We start from the raw sequence: 13,774 nt of genomic DNA on the forward strand, positions 1-13,774 counted from the left end.
GTTTTTCTACTGTATGTAGTATCCGAATGAAGTGTGAAATGTTTCTTTTTATATTGAAAAGATTTTGAAAATAGAGTCGCCAAACGCAATTTAAGCATTAACTTATCAAGATTATACATAATGTTTTAGGTAATAATTTTATTATGGTTGTAATATGTAAATTGTAGGGAAGAACGTGGTGAGATGGGATTAAAAAATTTGCTTGCTTGTTGCGCTTTAAATTTTCCACAAAAACCATATAAATCGGTTTAAAACTATAGTCCAATGAATTGTCATGTTAAATTATTGCAAAACCCATTATTTAACCATCAAATTAAGTTCAAGGGCTTGGTTTTTTAAAGTGACACTGTTTGTCCCATGTCACCCCATGTTGGGGTGAAATTACGTTGATGTCTGAGGGGGTAACTTTTTTTCTTTTTCTTATCTTTTTCATCTTTTTTTCTTTTACATTCTGATAAACTTTCAACTAGATCATTTCTTGTTGGTGTGTCAGTCAATACCAGAGACCTAGAACATTTTCTTATTGCACTTTTTCCCTTTGCTACCCTTTGACCCGCTTTTGGAAATGGCCTTATATCTTCTGCTGTTCAATGGTAGGCAGAAGTGCTGATTTGCTGTTTCTTTTCATTAATAACTTCAGATAAAATACACAGTGATGTGGGGATTGTTTGTTTGTCGGAATTGTCATTTGCTGGAATTGGTCGATCAGATACATAAGAATATAAAAGTCGACATCACTGAAAACATATGGATCGTACGGGAAAATGCCAGCTGCTTTAAAACCATTTTCAATGTTTTTGGAAGTAAAGGCTCTCGTATAAGCTATTCCTAAATTTTCAGAAATGTCATATATCGTCATAGGAGTATTTGGATGTGCCTTTAACCATGAATCACATGCTGAATTGTAAAATTTCTTTAATGTTCTAAATACTGATCTGTCAAGTGGTTGGAGTTTGTGGCTGCAATGGGGTGGCAATGTCAAGAGCACAACATTGCTTTCCTTAGCTTTATCCATCAGTTCAATTGATATATGAGTTTTATGGTTGTCCATTATTAAAAGTAATGGATGATCCTTGCTAGGATGTCCATACTCCACAAAATGATCAAACCATTTCAAAAAAATTTCTGTATTTATCCATCCACCAGGATTAGCATCACCTTTTGTACCTGTTGGTGCACCTTTAAGCATATGGCAACGAAAGTGGACACGAGGAAATATCAAAAGCGGTGGAATAAAATTTCCAAGAGCATTAATGCAACCCACCATTGTAACTAGGGTTCCCCTTTCAGCAGAAGTTACCTGTCCTACTTGCTTTACTCCTTTACCGGAAATCACTTTCACTAGCTTATGAACAGTTGTCAGACCTGTTTCATCAATATTGTAAATGCAATCAGCAAAAAAGTTATAGCGCTTCTGCACACCGTCAAGGTTTTTGAAGAAAGTATCTACATTAATGCGATTGAAACGAGTTGTTCGACTGAGGCTGGTAGCTTCTGGCGTACGAATAGATAATTTTGTACGATTTAAGAATAAATAAAACCATTCAGTTCCAGCTGTTTCACTCTTTTTCCAGTTTTCTGGTATTTTAATGTAATTTTTAATTGCATATTGATATGCAAGTTGCTTTGTTTCTCTAACATCAAGTCCATAATGCATATTAGATGCTTGACGAAATATATTGAAAGTTCATCTTCTTGTGTCTCATCAAAAATATATTTATGTTGTTCATCAAAGTAAAAGTTACTGTAAGAAGTTTCTTTATTAACCTTTATTTTCCGCTGTAAACTTGATTTTGAAATTGTATACTCTTGTGCAGCTGCTCGTAGTGATAAACTGCCAGATTCGACAGCCATCACAGCAGCTTTTATTGTATGAGCATCAGGCTTTAAACGACTTGTCACTCGTTTGTACTTTCTTGGCATCTGAAAAATTACTACTCATATTACTCACTTCATTATTAAAAAAAATTATGCTCTTTTGAATTGCAAAATCCAGATTAGGCTATAAGTTTTAAATTTATTTTAATGAAAATAAAATAGTATCACAACCTTATAAAACTTATAATGTGATTAAATTTAATAAGGCTAATAGTGAAGAACTTTATTTAAACTGAATTTAAAATACAAAAATGATTGGCATTAAAACAATACTTACTGTGAAAGATGTCTTCAGGATAAAGTAACAAAGAAATCCAATTTAATTATTATTATTTTCTATGATAAAAAACACTTTACTATAAAGTAAACATTGAAATCTTATCATAAACATTAATATAATTTTCTGTTCACTTGCTTTTTTACAAAAATATTGATTATAAAAGTTGAAGTACAGTAAATTAAAAAAATGATAAAATTGAACAATGTCCCATTTCACTCCAATTCTTCTGTCCCAAGTCACCCCATCACTAGTAGGTGTGAGAAAACCTTTATTTTATATAGTTCTCGTAGCCATATGCTAATCATATTTCTTCAGTAGTTAAATAAAAAAATAGTGAATAATTAAAAACCATAAACATAAAAATATATGCAAACAACACATAAATATTTAATATTAATTGTGTCTTCAAAATCCAGGAAAATTGTTAGATTTTTACATATTCGCAAATAATCCGAAAAAATAATACTTCTGAAACTTAAAAAACACAATAATATGAAGAAGCTATTGCAAACTTATAACATATAAAAAACTTTTGCTTTATTAAATTTTTCACTGAGATATTGCCAAGTCCCATCTCACCCCATGTCCCATCTCACCCCGTTCTCCCCTACTTGTAAATCTCATTCTTGAATTAATTTCTATTATTATTTTAGATTTCTTTATTTATATTTGTTAACCGAGTATTAGGTTAAAACGCCAAGGCGTAGGCTAAATGGTTTACCAAAAGTGTCTGAGCTAGTAATGTTATTTAATAAACTTGAAAAAGTTTAAAATGTGTCATCAATGCATTGTTTGGATGAGGTCATGTAGTAAAAATAATAAACAATTTCGCTAAAGATAAGTGTCTAAATTCAAAGAAAAGTACAAAAATAATATTAGAAAGGTTCATGCCTCGAAATTGAAACGCGAATTACAAAAGGTCCTATATCGAAACGCTTTCGCCCCAACGGACCGCTGTTGAAAATTTAATGTAGAAACTATAATCCTCAAATCACATTCTTTCGCTGTGGTTTTGAGTTGTTTGCGATGACCATTTTGTGATTCCATTGTATATATATCGTGATGTTAGAATTATTTTGTTCTACCTCCATGTTTTTCCAAAGTGAGAAAATCAAGTTCAAAGTTTTAAATGGACCTGCAGATCAAATAACATTAAAAACGCAAATAAAACCGATTTGTGTTAATTTCCTATACATGCTACCACAGTTTCAAAGAAATTGTATTAAAATATTTAAAGTGCAGGTGTCTCAATTGCTACACCCTGATTTGGAGATAGAACAATGTAATACACGCTTATTTTATAAAATACAGTGTTAATTTGTTTTATTTCCATTTTCTGTTAAAAAATATAATACAAGCTAGTATTTTTTATATATATCGTAGCAAGATGATTGTATATTTTGGCAATTAAAGTACTGTAAGGCGCATAACTGTTTTATTAGAAAAAAATCTTATTTTACACTAGTGAACAAATAATATAAACACGTTGTTTTGTCTAAAATTTAATTCTACAGAAAAGATAAGTATTATATTATCTAAAGTATGTACCAAGATCTTCACAACAAAATAAAACTTTATTTATAAGTTCTAAAAGCACAACATCTAAAATACATTGCACAATAAAAAGATATCTTTAAAGAATAATAAGTTAACCAGCACTTCTGGTTAGTCCATTAAAAATATAACATTTCAGTAAGAAGCCCATTTAACAACATAACATATAAAACATTATTATTTTGACAATTAAATAAATTACTTAAAAACACTCTTATAAAATACAATATTTACAGATGCTTTATCTGGATTTGGGAAACAATCTTAAAATTCAAATAGCCTGCAATAGCTGAAAATTGTTTGAAATCCAATTTTAAACAGAAATTTTTTTTTTTTTTCTCGAAGAACAGGAACTGCTTTTATTACACCAAGGAGACTAAATACTTTAACAGCGAGTGCTTTATCAATTAGACTATTGATATTGATCAGATTGTCTTAGTTGCTTTCTCACATTCTGCGTCCAAGTTTTAGGTGCATGTTTTACGTTTAAAGTTTTGTTGTTGTTTTTCTGTAATAAAAACATCTACCATTTTGACGTAAATAACGTTTGATTGGATAAAACAGAGATAGCACATTATAATTTTAGTTTATAATCAGGATTAAGGAGAATAATTCAGATAGAACAAAATGCAATGTCAGGTATAGTAAGTTAATTTTTTTTTTTTACTGATTTATTTATAAACCATAAATATTTTATTTATAGAAAAAAAAAATTAACCTAACTCATTTTTTTATTTGTGGAGATAGAACAAAATAATTCGCGATATAGTTAGGCTCTTTTTTTTTTTTTTTTTTTTTTTTACCTACGTGCATAACTTTGCATTTTTCAATGTTAAATGGCATAAGCCATTTTTTAGACCATTTAACAGCTGTGTCAAGATCTTTTTGAAGACATAATGCATCTTTTTCAGAATTGATATTACCTAAGATCTTGCTGTCGTCTGCTTACATTTTTATGACTTAAAATTAAGTCCGGTAAATCGTTAATGTAGAGTACAAAAAGGAGCGGTCCTAAAACCAAACCTTTAGGTACTCCGCTAAACATTTTTTTTATGGCGATAATGTATTATTTATTTTGACACGTTCTATATTATTCAAGCAGTTTTTTATTCATTTATGTAGTTGCCCGTGAATGCCATATGCCTTCAGTTTATATAAGAGTCTTTCGTGCGGTACCTTATCGAACGCTTTTGTCTAAATAAATTCTGTATAAATTACGTCTGCTGTAAAACCCTAACTGATGGCATTTGTAACAAAATCTTGTGATTCTAATAGGTCTGTCATGCAACCCTGTGTTTGACGAAGCTATGCTGAGCTGGGGTAATAAGTTTGTTTTTGACACAATGCTGCATAATACAGTTGTGGATTAAACCTTCTAACACCTTACAAGGTACCGAGGTTTTGGAAACTGGCCTGTAGTTACTTGTCTTTAACTTTCTTTCTTAAATATAGATGTTACTTCTGCTTTTCTCCGTTGATCTGGAACGAAGGATGTTAAAATAGAAGACTTAAATAACATGGTTAAAGGGACAGAAAAAGCTTCTGCGCAATTTTTCAGGGCTCAAGGATAGATTTCATTAGGACCTATTGTATTTGAAGGATCAAGTGTCAGCAATCTTTTTTTGACTATTTCATAAGTTATAAAATCAACTCCTTTATCTTAAGTGGCTGTGTTTCCTGTAGTATTTTCTTTATTTTCAGCTGAACGCTTCTGTTCATGTGTGTTTTGCTGTTCTTCATCCTCACCAAATAATCTCTTCAGTAAATCTGTTGTATATAATTGTGTTTTCTTTGAAAGCATAGTACCATTTACAAGAGAATCTCATAGCTCTTCTATTTCTTGGTTTTTACGGCTACTTATTTGAGTTTTCATCGTCATTAGCTCTCTACTTAAATTACCATTGAATTCTTTTAATATTCTTAACATAAAATCAATTGCTAATCGGGCTGTTGAAAGATTAGCATCGTCTCTGCCAAGAGCTTAAACAGTTAATTTAATAGGCTTAAGAGTATTTTCCAATTCATTTAATAATTCAATATTAATATTTTTTATTAAATGTATACTTCCAATATCTTGCAGAGCTTCTTTAATGATATAAAATAATTTTAAAAGTATAGATATCATTTCGATCATTGAGTTCCAACGAGTTCTTACGTCTAACACTACCTTAAGTTCATTTCCTAAAACTATTTTGATCTTTTCTTGCAAAATATTATTTCTCACAGAAGAGCTTTTGAAAAATTTAACAATTATACGAACACTTTTTATATTTTCTTCTACATTGCCTAAATTTGTTAATTCAACTTGTCCGTACTCTTCGACGTCACCGTCGCTCTCGTCAGAATAATAACTTTCATTTTGATCATCATTAATATCATCTTGACCATGGTCATTCCTATCTCCATCAACGTCATCTTCATCTTGCAGGACGGTAATTTTATTTTTATATAGTACATCACAAACAGCTAAGTGTAAAGTGTGATTCAAACACAAATTATAGAGACTAGGAGGTTCTCGTCCAAATTTTATCATTACACATGCACCGTCGCCTGTTGAACCAGCTATATATTTTTTTAAATTGATATTATATGTGTTTAAATGTTTTTTTACTTTTTCAACTAACTGTACAGCTGTACATAAGTTAAAAATTCTCACTAAACCTAGATTATAAACATCAGACTCAATTCCATGCAAATTGATATTGAGATATTTCCGAATTTTCATACTCATTCATTCATCAAGTGTAATGCTAAATTGTCGGCCTTCTTTATTTTTTTCTTGTAACAATTCTAATATTTCCAACTTCTTTTTTTCATAAAACTTATGAATTAAATTCATAACATCTCTTTCGGCTTTAGGAAGATTATAACTTGATTCTACTAAACTTTCACGAATAAAACTAGACTTTGTAATCGCCCTAACTGATATACCATAAAGAGCGGCCATTTTAAAGAAAATTTCTTTTAAAGGCTTTCTTGCAACAGAAACGAAAGTGTCGAGAGTTTTAAATTGTTTGGTGCCAGAATTTCCTCCTATTTCTTCCCGCGTTAGTAAAGAAATTCTATGTTTAACTTTTAAATGTTGAATCATTGATGAAATATTTCCATCTTTGTTTGATATTATCGTTGAACATTTATTGCATTATCTACTTTTCAAATCGGTACATTGAGTGAAATACTCCCGCACTTTGGAGTGCTTAATGGGGCTGAAAAAAAATGTTCTTGTAAATTTATGATATTTCACTTTTTTCCTAAAGTAGAGAAGTAATTAATAAATGAAAAGTGTTTTTTTTAAGTTTTTTAAATACGCGCTAAAAGAATTAACTTATTAAATTCAATCTTTCAAATAAAATGTTTTTATATTAGCAAATGGTTTTAAAACATTTGCTAATATAGAAACATTATATTAGCAAATCCTTCGGAGCATTCGCTTATATATAAAAACATTCGATTAGAAAAAATTTGAGTTATGAAGTTGATTCTTTTGGTGTGTATTCGGATATACATTGAAACATACATAAACTTGAATGTTCGTAAAACATCTAAAAATCCGTGGCCAAGTTTAATTTTAAGTTAGATTCACAAACCCTACTGCTATATTTTCTAGAAAGGTTGGGATCCAGCTCGACGACGCACCGCTGCCTACTAAACAAGGCAAAACATTCAAATCATGAGACTCGCCGAGCCTTAAACCGGGTATCGAATCCGGATATTTACCCACAGACTCGCCGAGTCCGAGTCCGGGTACCCGGAACCGAAAAACCCTATATATTATCGGTCATCAATCCATTGCTGTCGTCAAGTAAATGGATTTTATCGTGAACTTTGGTTTTGTTTTTGACAAAAGAATCGAGTCTCTTTGGGTTATGTTTAAACGAAAAAGTTAGCGTATCTTCGGAATCAAGTTTTGCTTTTTTCACCACTTTTGTGACGGTTTTTGTGACACTGAGTCCTTAAGTTGCCGATGCTCTTGAATTATTGATGGTTTATGGTCATCCAACTTTTCTAGATGGTCTTTAGACAATCTAGAAAAAAGAAAGAAAAAACCTCTGTTTCTGAATGAAACACCAAATTAGGTTGAGATCATAGAGAAATCTGTAAATTAAATCGTCACAAATTTTGCCCTCGAGAAGCTAAAATTTAGCGTAATTACTGGTCTAGAGGAGAGAAAGATTACAAGCTATCCAATTTAACTTCTTTTGGATATAAGCACTTATCCAACCTATTTTGACAAAGTGATACACAATTAGAAAAATGTTTACACAAAAAAAAATCCAAAGCCCCAATGAAGCATTAAGTGGTATAATATGGTCACGAGTGCCAAAAAAAATTTTTGTTGGCAGAGATATTATTGAAATTGGTGTACATTTAGCTGTTGTTAATAACAATATTGGTCGCAATGGTGTACTTACAGTTTTACAGCACTTTGGTTTTAGCAGAGTTTTTTCGAAAAACATGACTAACAAAGCTAGACAACTTGCAAATTAATTGAATGAATAAAAAGGCGACTGTTAAGGATAAGCAGCGCAGAAAAGGTCTTCACGCTCGAAAGAAAGGATATTTTGATAACTTGGAAGAAAAGGAAAATATTGTTTATAATACCGGTGGTTATCGATTTTTTTGTATTTGTAAAACATGTTTTTTTACTTTTTTAAGGTTTTTAAAGCGTTTTAAATTTTGTCTTTTTAGGCTAATTTCTAAATGTGATTTCTTAATATTGCAGTATTCTTTTAACTTGAAGTTTCCTGGATGTTTTCACATATTAGTTGCTTCATATAATCCTCGCGTTTGTTCTTATACAACAAAAAACTTAAAATTTTATGTAATAAAGTTTAAATTTGAAAATATTTCCGCTGAAATTAATGCATAATCAAGATAATTGCTATAAATGTGAAAGTATGATTTTGTATAAAAAATTTTACTGTAATGTTTTATATAATGATGACCCAATTTAAATGTAAATCTCCCAACTGTAGTGAATGCCAGATCAGTTTTGAAAATTATCAAATTTTTAAAATTGAGTTTAGAAAATTGTAATTTCTGCTCTCTGTTCAAGTTAAAACCAAAGTAATGATTTGGAACCTGTTTATATATTTTCTAAAACTTTTACCTCCCTACATCCACCTTTTGGAGTAAAAACAATTTGATCTTGTGCTTCCCGAAGAGACGCGCAAATGCACATAAAACGCCACACATTTTTAGACGGTTAAAGTTTCTTCAAAAAATAGAAAAAAGAAATGAATAATTTTATAGATTCTAATTTGACAATGTATAAATGAGTAGTACTAAAAAAATCGTGAATGTTATCATAATTAGAAGCTCTCTTTGTAAATTAAAGGTAAGATTTTAATGTTCACAATTTATAGCATATATAAAAAGTTATTCAAAATGTCATTTGTATATTTCAATTTTTTGAGAATTATTTTTAGCAAAAGTAATTCGCTTTTTCATTATCACTGTAGTTGAATAAATTTTAGTTTTTTCACGCAAACTATGATAGCATATTACAATACAACTTGTATCTGAGAAAAAATTTCCCTTTCAGATGGCTTTATCAAAAAACAAACCTGAATTGATTCAAATAAAAATGGTGATATTTGTCATTTTATGAAAGAGATTAATGTCACCTTTACTGACAGAAAAGAACAATATGAAACTATCCAAGAATACATTTTTCTTTACTTAGACCGTCAAATATCAGCAGAATTTATTTTCATTACCTGAAACCTAAAATCAACTCTTTTCTTTCTCATTTCCATACGCGGTAAAAAAAATGACATTACTGTTTTAAAAAATTTAAGGCCAAAACTGTTTCACATCTTTCTTACAACTACATCTCATTTGAAGAATTTCACAATTCACCATTTAAAAGTGAAGGAAACTCTTTTTCATCAAGGGTGCCAACAAAAAAGCAAAAGGTTGGAAGAAAAAATAAACCATTTAATGAAAAGTCAACTAGAGCTCAGCAAATCTCAAGTTCAAAAGTTCATCAATAATTTGAATTTGATGCAATTACTAAGTTACTTCTCACAAGGCACAACTCTGTCAAAAGTGATACAAATCTCATTTAACCAGGTTGAGAAAATTGCACAACGTTTACTAGATGCAATTTCGTAGGAAAAAAAACTTCTGATGTTTTAGCGTTTTTATTACTGCTTAGTTTATCAGGTCAGTATTGTGCTATGAAGAGCAAACTGCAAACAATGGTAAAATCTAACTACGACGTAATAGTTAGTACTAAAATAAGTTGCCGGCTAAATGACATTCACCTTTTCGAACATTCAACATAGATACAATTGCAAAATCTGCTTAATTACACTGTAAAAAAGATTTTAGATAATAATTCAGTTTTTGCAATGATATCAGAGGGCAGTTATAATATTGAGCTCATTCTTTACTTAATGGTTTTGATAGTTGCGGCTCATTAAATACTTTTCATCAAAAAGACTTAAATGATGAGATCCCACATGATATTACCTTAATGGTGAGTCAACTTGTGTCATTGCAAATTATTGATGCCAAATGTCTAGAAAGGGTAGTACCTCAATTCATCTCCAAATTTGGCAATTGATAACAATCATATTTAATGATAAATGATAACAAATAATTCCATCAATAGAATCATTTAAAATATACCTAAAACCCTCTAACAACAAAATGTTGTATGATTAAGAATTAAGCTATAAAGATATAAAAGTAGCATTTTCTATTAAAAAAAATAAATCCCCAGGATATGATGAAATCTCAAGCAATATAATTATTTTTAACAAAACTAGAGTAAGCTAACCACTGTTTCATAAACTGAAACTCTCAATAAAGTTTGATATTTTTCCTGATGCTCTCAAAATACCTAAAATAATCCCAATTTACAAAAGCAACGATCATTTGGGCATTACAAACTATAAATCTATATCGTTACTTTCTGTATTCTTAAAATTGTTTGAACAGGTAATTTATATTAAATTATTTGAATATTTTACTAAAAGTAACTTATTCTACCCAAAACAATTCGGATTTCAGAAAAATCACTTAACTGAGCATGCAGTTATTGAAATAGTAAACCAAATTTACTTTAGGAGTAAAAAACAAATTTACTAAAGGAGTATTTATAGATCTATCTAAAACATTAGACACAGTTGACTATTGCGTTCTCTTAGAAAAAATTATACATTATGTTATAAATAATAAAACCTATTCATGGGTTAAAAGTTATCTCACAGATAAAAAGCAATATGTTCGTAATGTACAATCCAGAATACTATATATTGTATATATATCTATATATCCTACTCTTAATTTATATCAATGACTTTTGCAACGCATAATTAAAACTGAACTCGATAATATTTGCAGACAGTACAAATTTATTTCTTACCAATAATGGTATTAAACATCTATATACGGATATGAATATGGAATTAAATAAAGTAAATAGTTGGTTTGGGGCAAATAAACACTCACTTAATGTTGAGATAACGAATTGTACTCTATTCTATAAAAAAACACAAGAGTTAAACATTCCTTATAAGCTGCGCGAACTTTATTTAACTGATAAAATATCAAGAAAGTAAGCAAGTATAAAGATCTTAGAAATTCTTGTAGATGAAAATTTATACTGGCTTCCCCATAAAATTACCAGAATTATTGGCGTAATGTATCAAGTTCGACCATACGTCAATATGTTATGTCTCAAATTAACATATTTTGGGCTAATCAACTGTTTTATTAACTATGCATATTTATTATGGGAAAATACGCAATCAGCAAAACTTCAAAAAATTTATAGGATACAAAAACACGCTTGCTGTATTATTTACCTTAAGCATAAACGAGAGCATGCAAAATCTCTTATGAAAGATATAAAAATGATGGATGTTTTTGAAATAAATATCTATCAGCATTTTATTTTTATGTATAGATACAACAACATATTGCAAGTATGCTTCAACAACTTGAAATAAATCTAAATGAAAAGCATAATCTAAGATCAAATGTAAACAACAACTATAAATTCCCCCGGAAATGTAATAAACTTTCAGAATTTTGTATATCTTATCGAGGACCTAAACTATGGCATGACTGTCAAATAGAACATAAATTTATGGTGAAGAAAAAAAAAGGTTGGCCATTGCGAGTTGCAAATAAAACGAAGTCAGTTAGGCTTCTGAAGAAAAAAACATAACTTTTCCCCTAAATTTTGTCAAACAGTTTAAGATTAAATATATTTTTATTATATATTTTAATATATATTTATTTAAATTTAATATTTTAATTTAAATTTAATTTAAATTTAATATATTTATTTAAATTTAATATTTTAAAATTAATATTTTAATATATATTTATTTAAATTTATTTAAATTTATTTAATATATTTTTATTATATATTTTATAAATATATTTTATTATATATTTTTGTCAAACAGTTTAAGAATGCAACAAAAAATCTTTGTCCTCACAAAATATTAACCTCATCGACAGTCGCACTAAACTTTACTTTATTGGCTACTTTTAATTTTATGGTGTCAATCTATTTTTTTTGCTTTTCATCAAATTTTTTTGCAAAAGTTTCATTACTTCGCTTTCGTAAGATAGGAGTTTAAATTGATCACGAGTTATTGACTAGCGAATGTATTTATTTCTTGTTATGGCTCGAATCAAAATGCCATTTGTAGCCAAATCAGAAACAATATTTTTAAGATTCTTTTGCGCAAATAAGTTGTAATATTTTTTTGTCTCTTCTCACTTGCTCTCTCATCTGTTAGTATGATTGTTCTGTTGCTTTATCTAAACAAGTTTTATCTAAACAAGTTTTATCAAAACAAATTTTATCTAAACATGGCTTTTTAAATGATTTTTTAAGGTAGTTGTAGAATATCCTGAGCATAGGAAATTATACAACTACCCTAAAAAATTTATCATTTTTTTACAACGCTAACACTGTCTTTCCAACTCTTTTGTAATTGGATTTTTCCGTTTTGTTGCGTATGTTACGACTGACAAGAATAAGAATATGAATGAAAAATAAAGACAATAGGTAGCCCTCTTACGAAATATTTATGAAATATGCTACTAAAATTTAAAACTCGATAATAAAAGAATTATCTGAACTTTAACAACAAGGAAATCAATTTAGTCTTACATTTGACGAGTAGACTTCTTTAAAAAATAGACGTTATATGAACATTAATATTCATTCTTAAAACAGATTATGGAAATTGCGTTTACACGAGTTAATCGACATTTCCCAGTAGAAATATGTGTTCAGTTAATTGACAACCTACTGAAAGCAAGCAAATTAAAAATTGATTGCGATATCGTATGTATTATCACAGATAGCGCTTCAGTTATGAAGAAAGTAGGACGATAAATGTCTATCGACCAACAGTTTTGTCTAACCCATGGAATCCAATTGGCTGTGGTTGACGTCTTGTATATAACAATCATGGACTCGACAGATGATTATTTTGAAACTTATGATCTTATGTGCTGGTAAGATTTAAGATGAATATAATGAAGACCATTTAGACGGATTAAGGATTTTTCAGAGCTCACCAAATTCAAATGAACTTGCAAATAACTTGGCTCCATTGATAAGCAAAAGTTGTAAAGCTGTTTAGACAATCACCAACAAAACATAAAATTCTTCGAGTTTATATAAAAACTGAACATGGTAAAGAACTGTCCACGGTATTAGATAATAAGACCAGATGGAATATTGACTTAAATTCAGCTATTAACTTTACGAAATCTGAATTAGAATTTACAATATCAACAGTTTTTATGTTGCTAGAAGTGCAATTGGCTTTAGAGGCTTTATATCGGAGAGATCAAACCCAAAATAATTTTGGTTAAGATATCATATTTAATCGGCTAACTAAAACTGCTTTAATAAATTTAATTGTGCATTTTATCCAGCGGCTCTCATCCGTCCAAGCTGAAACTACAGCATTGCCATCCGAAACAGATGATGACGAAAATACAATAATATGCAAAGACGAACCTTTAGGCTTGACATTACAGGAGCAGCTAGACAAGGCCATAAATATTGAGATGAAAATG

Source organism: Hydra vulgaris, chromosome 09, assembly GCF_038396675.1.
Source record: "Hydra vulgaris chromosome 09, alternate assembly HydraT2T_AEP".
Lineage (NCBI taxonomy): Eukaryota > Metazoa > Cnidaria > Hydrozoa > Anthoathecata > Hydridae > Hydra > Hydra vulgaris.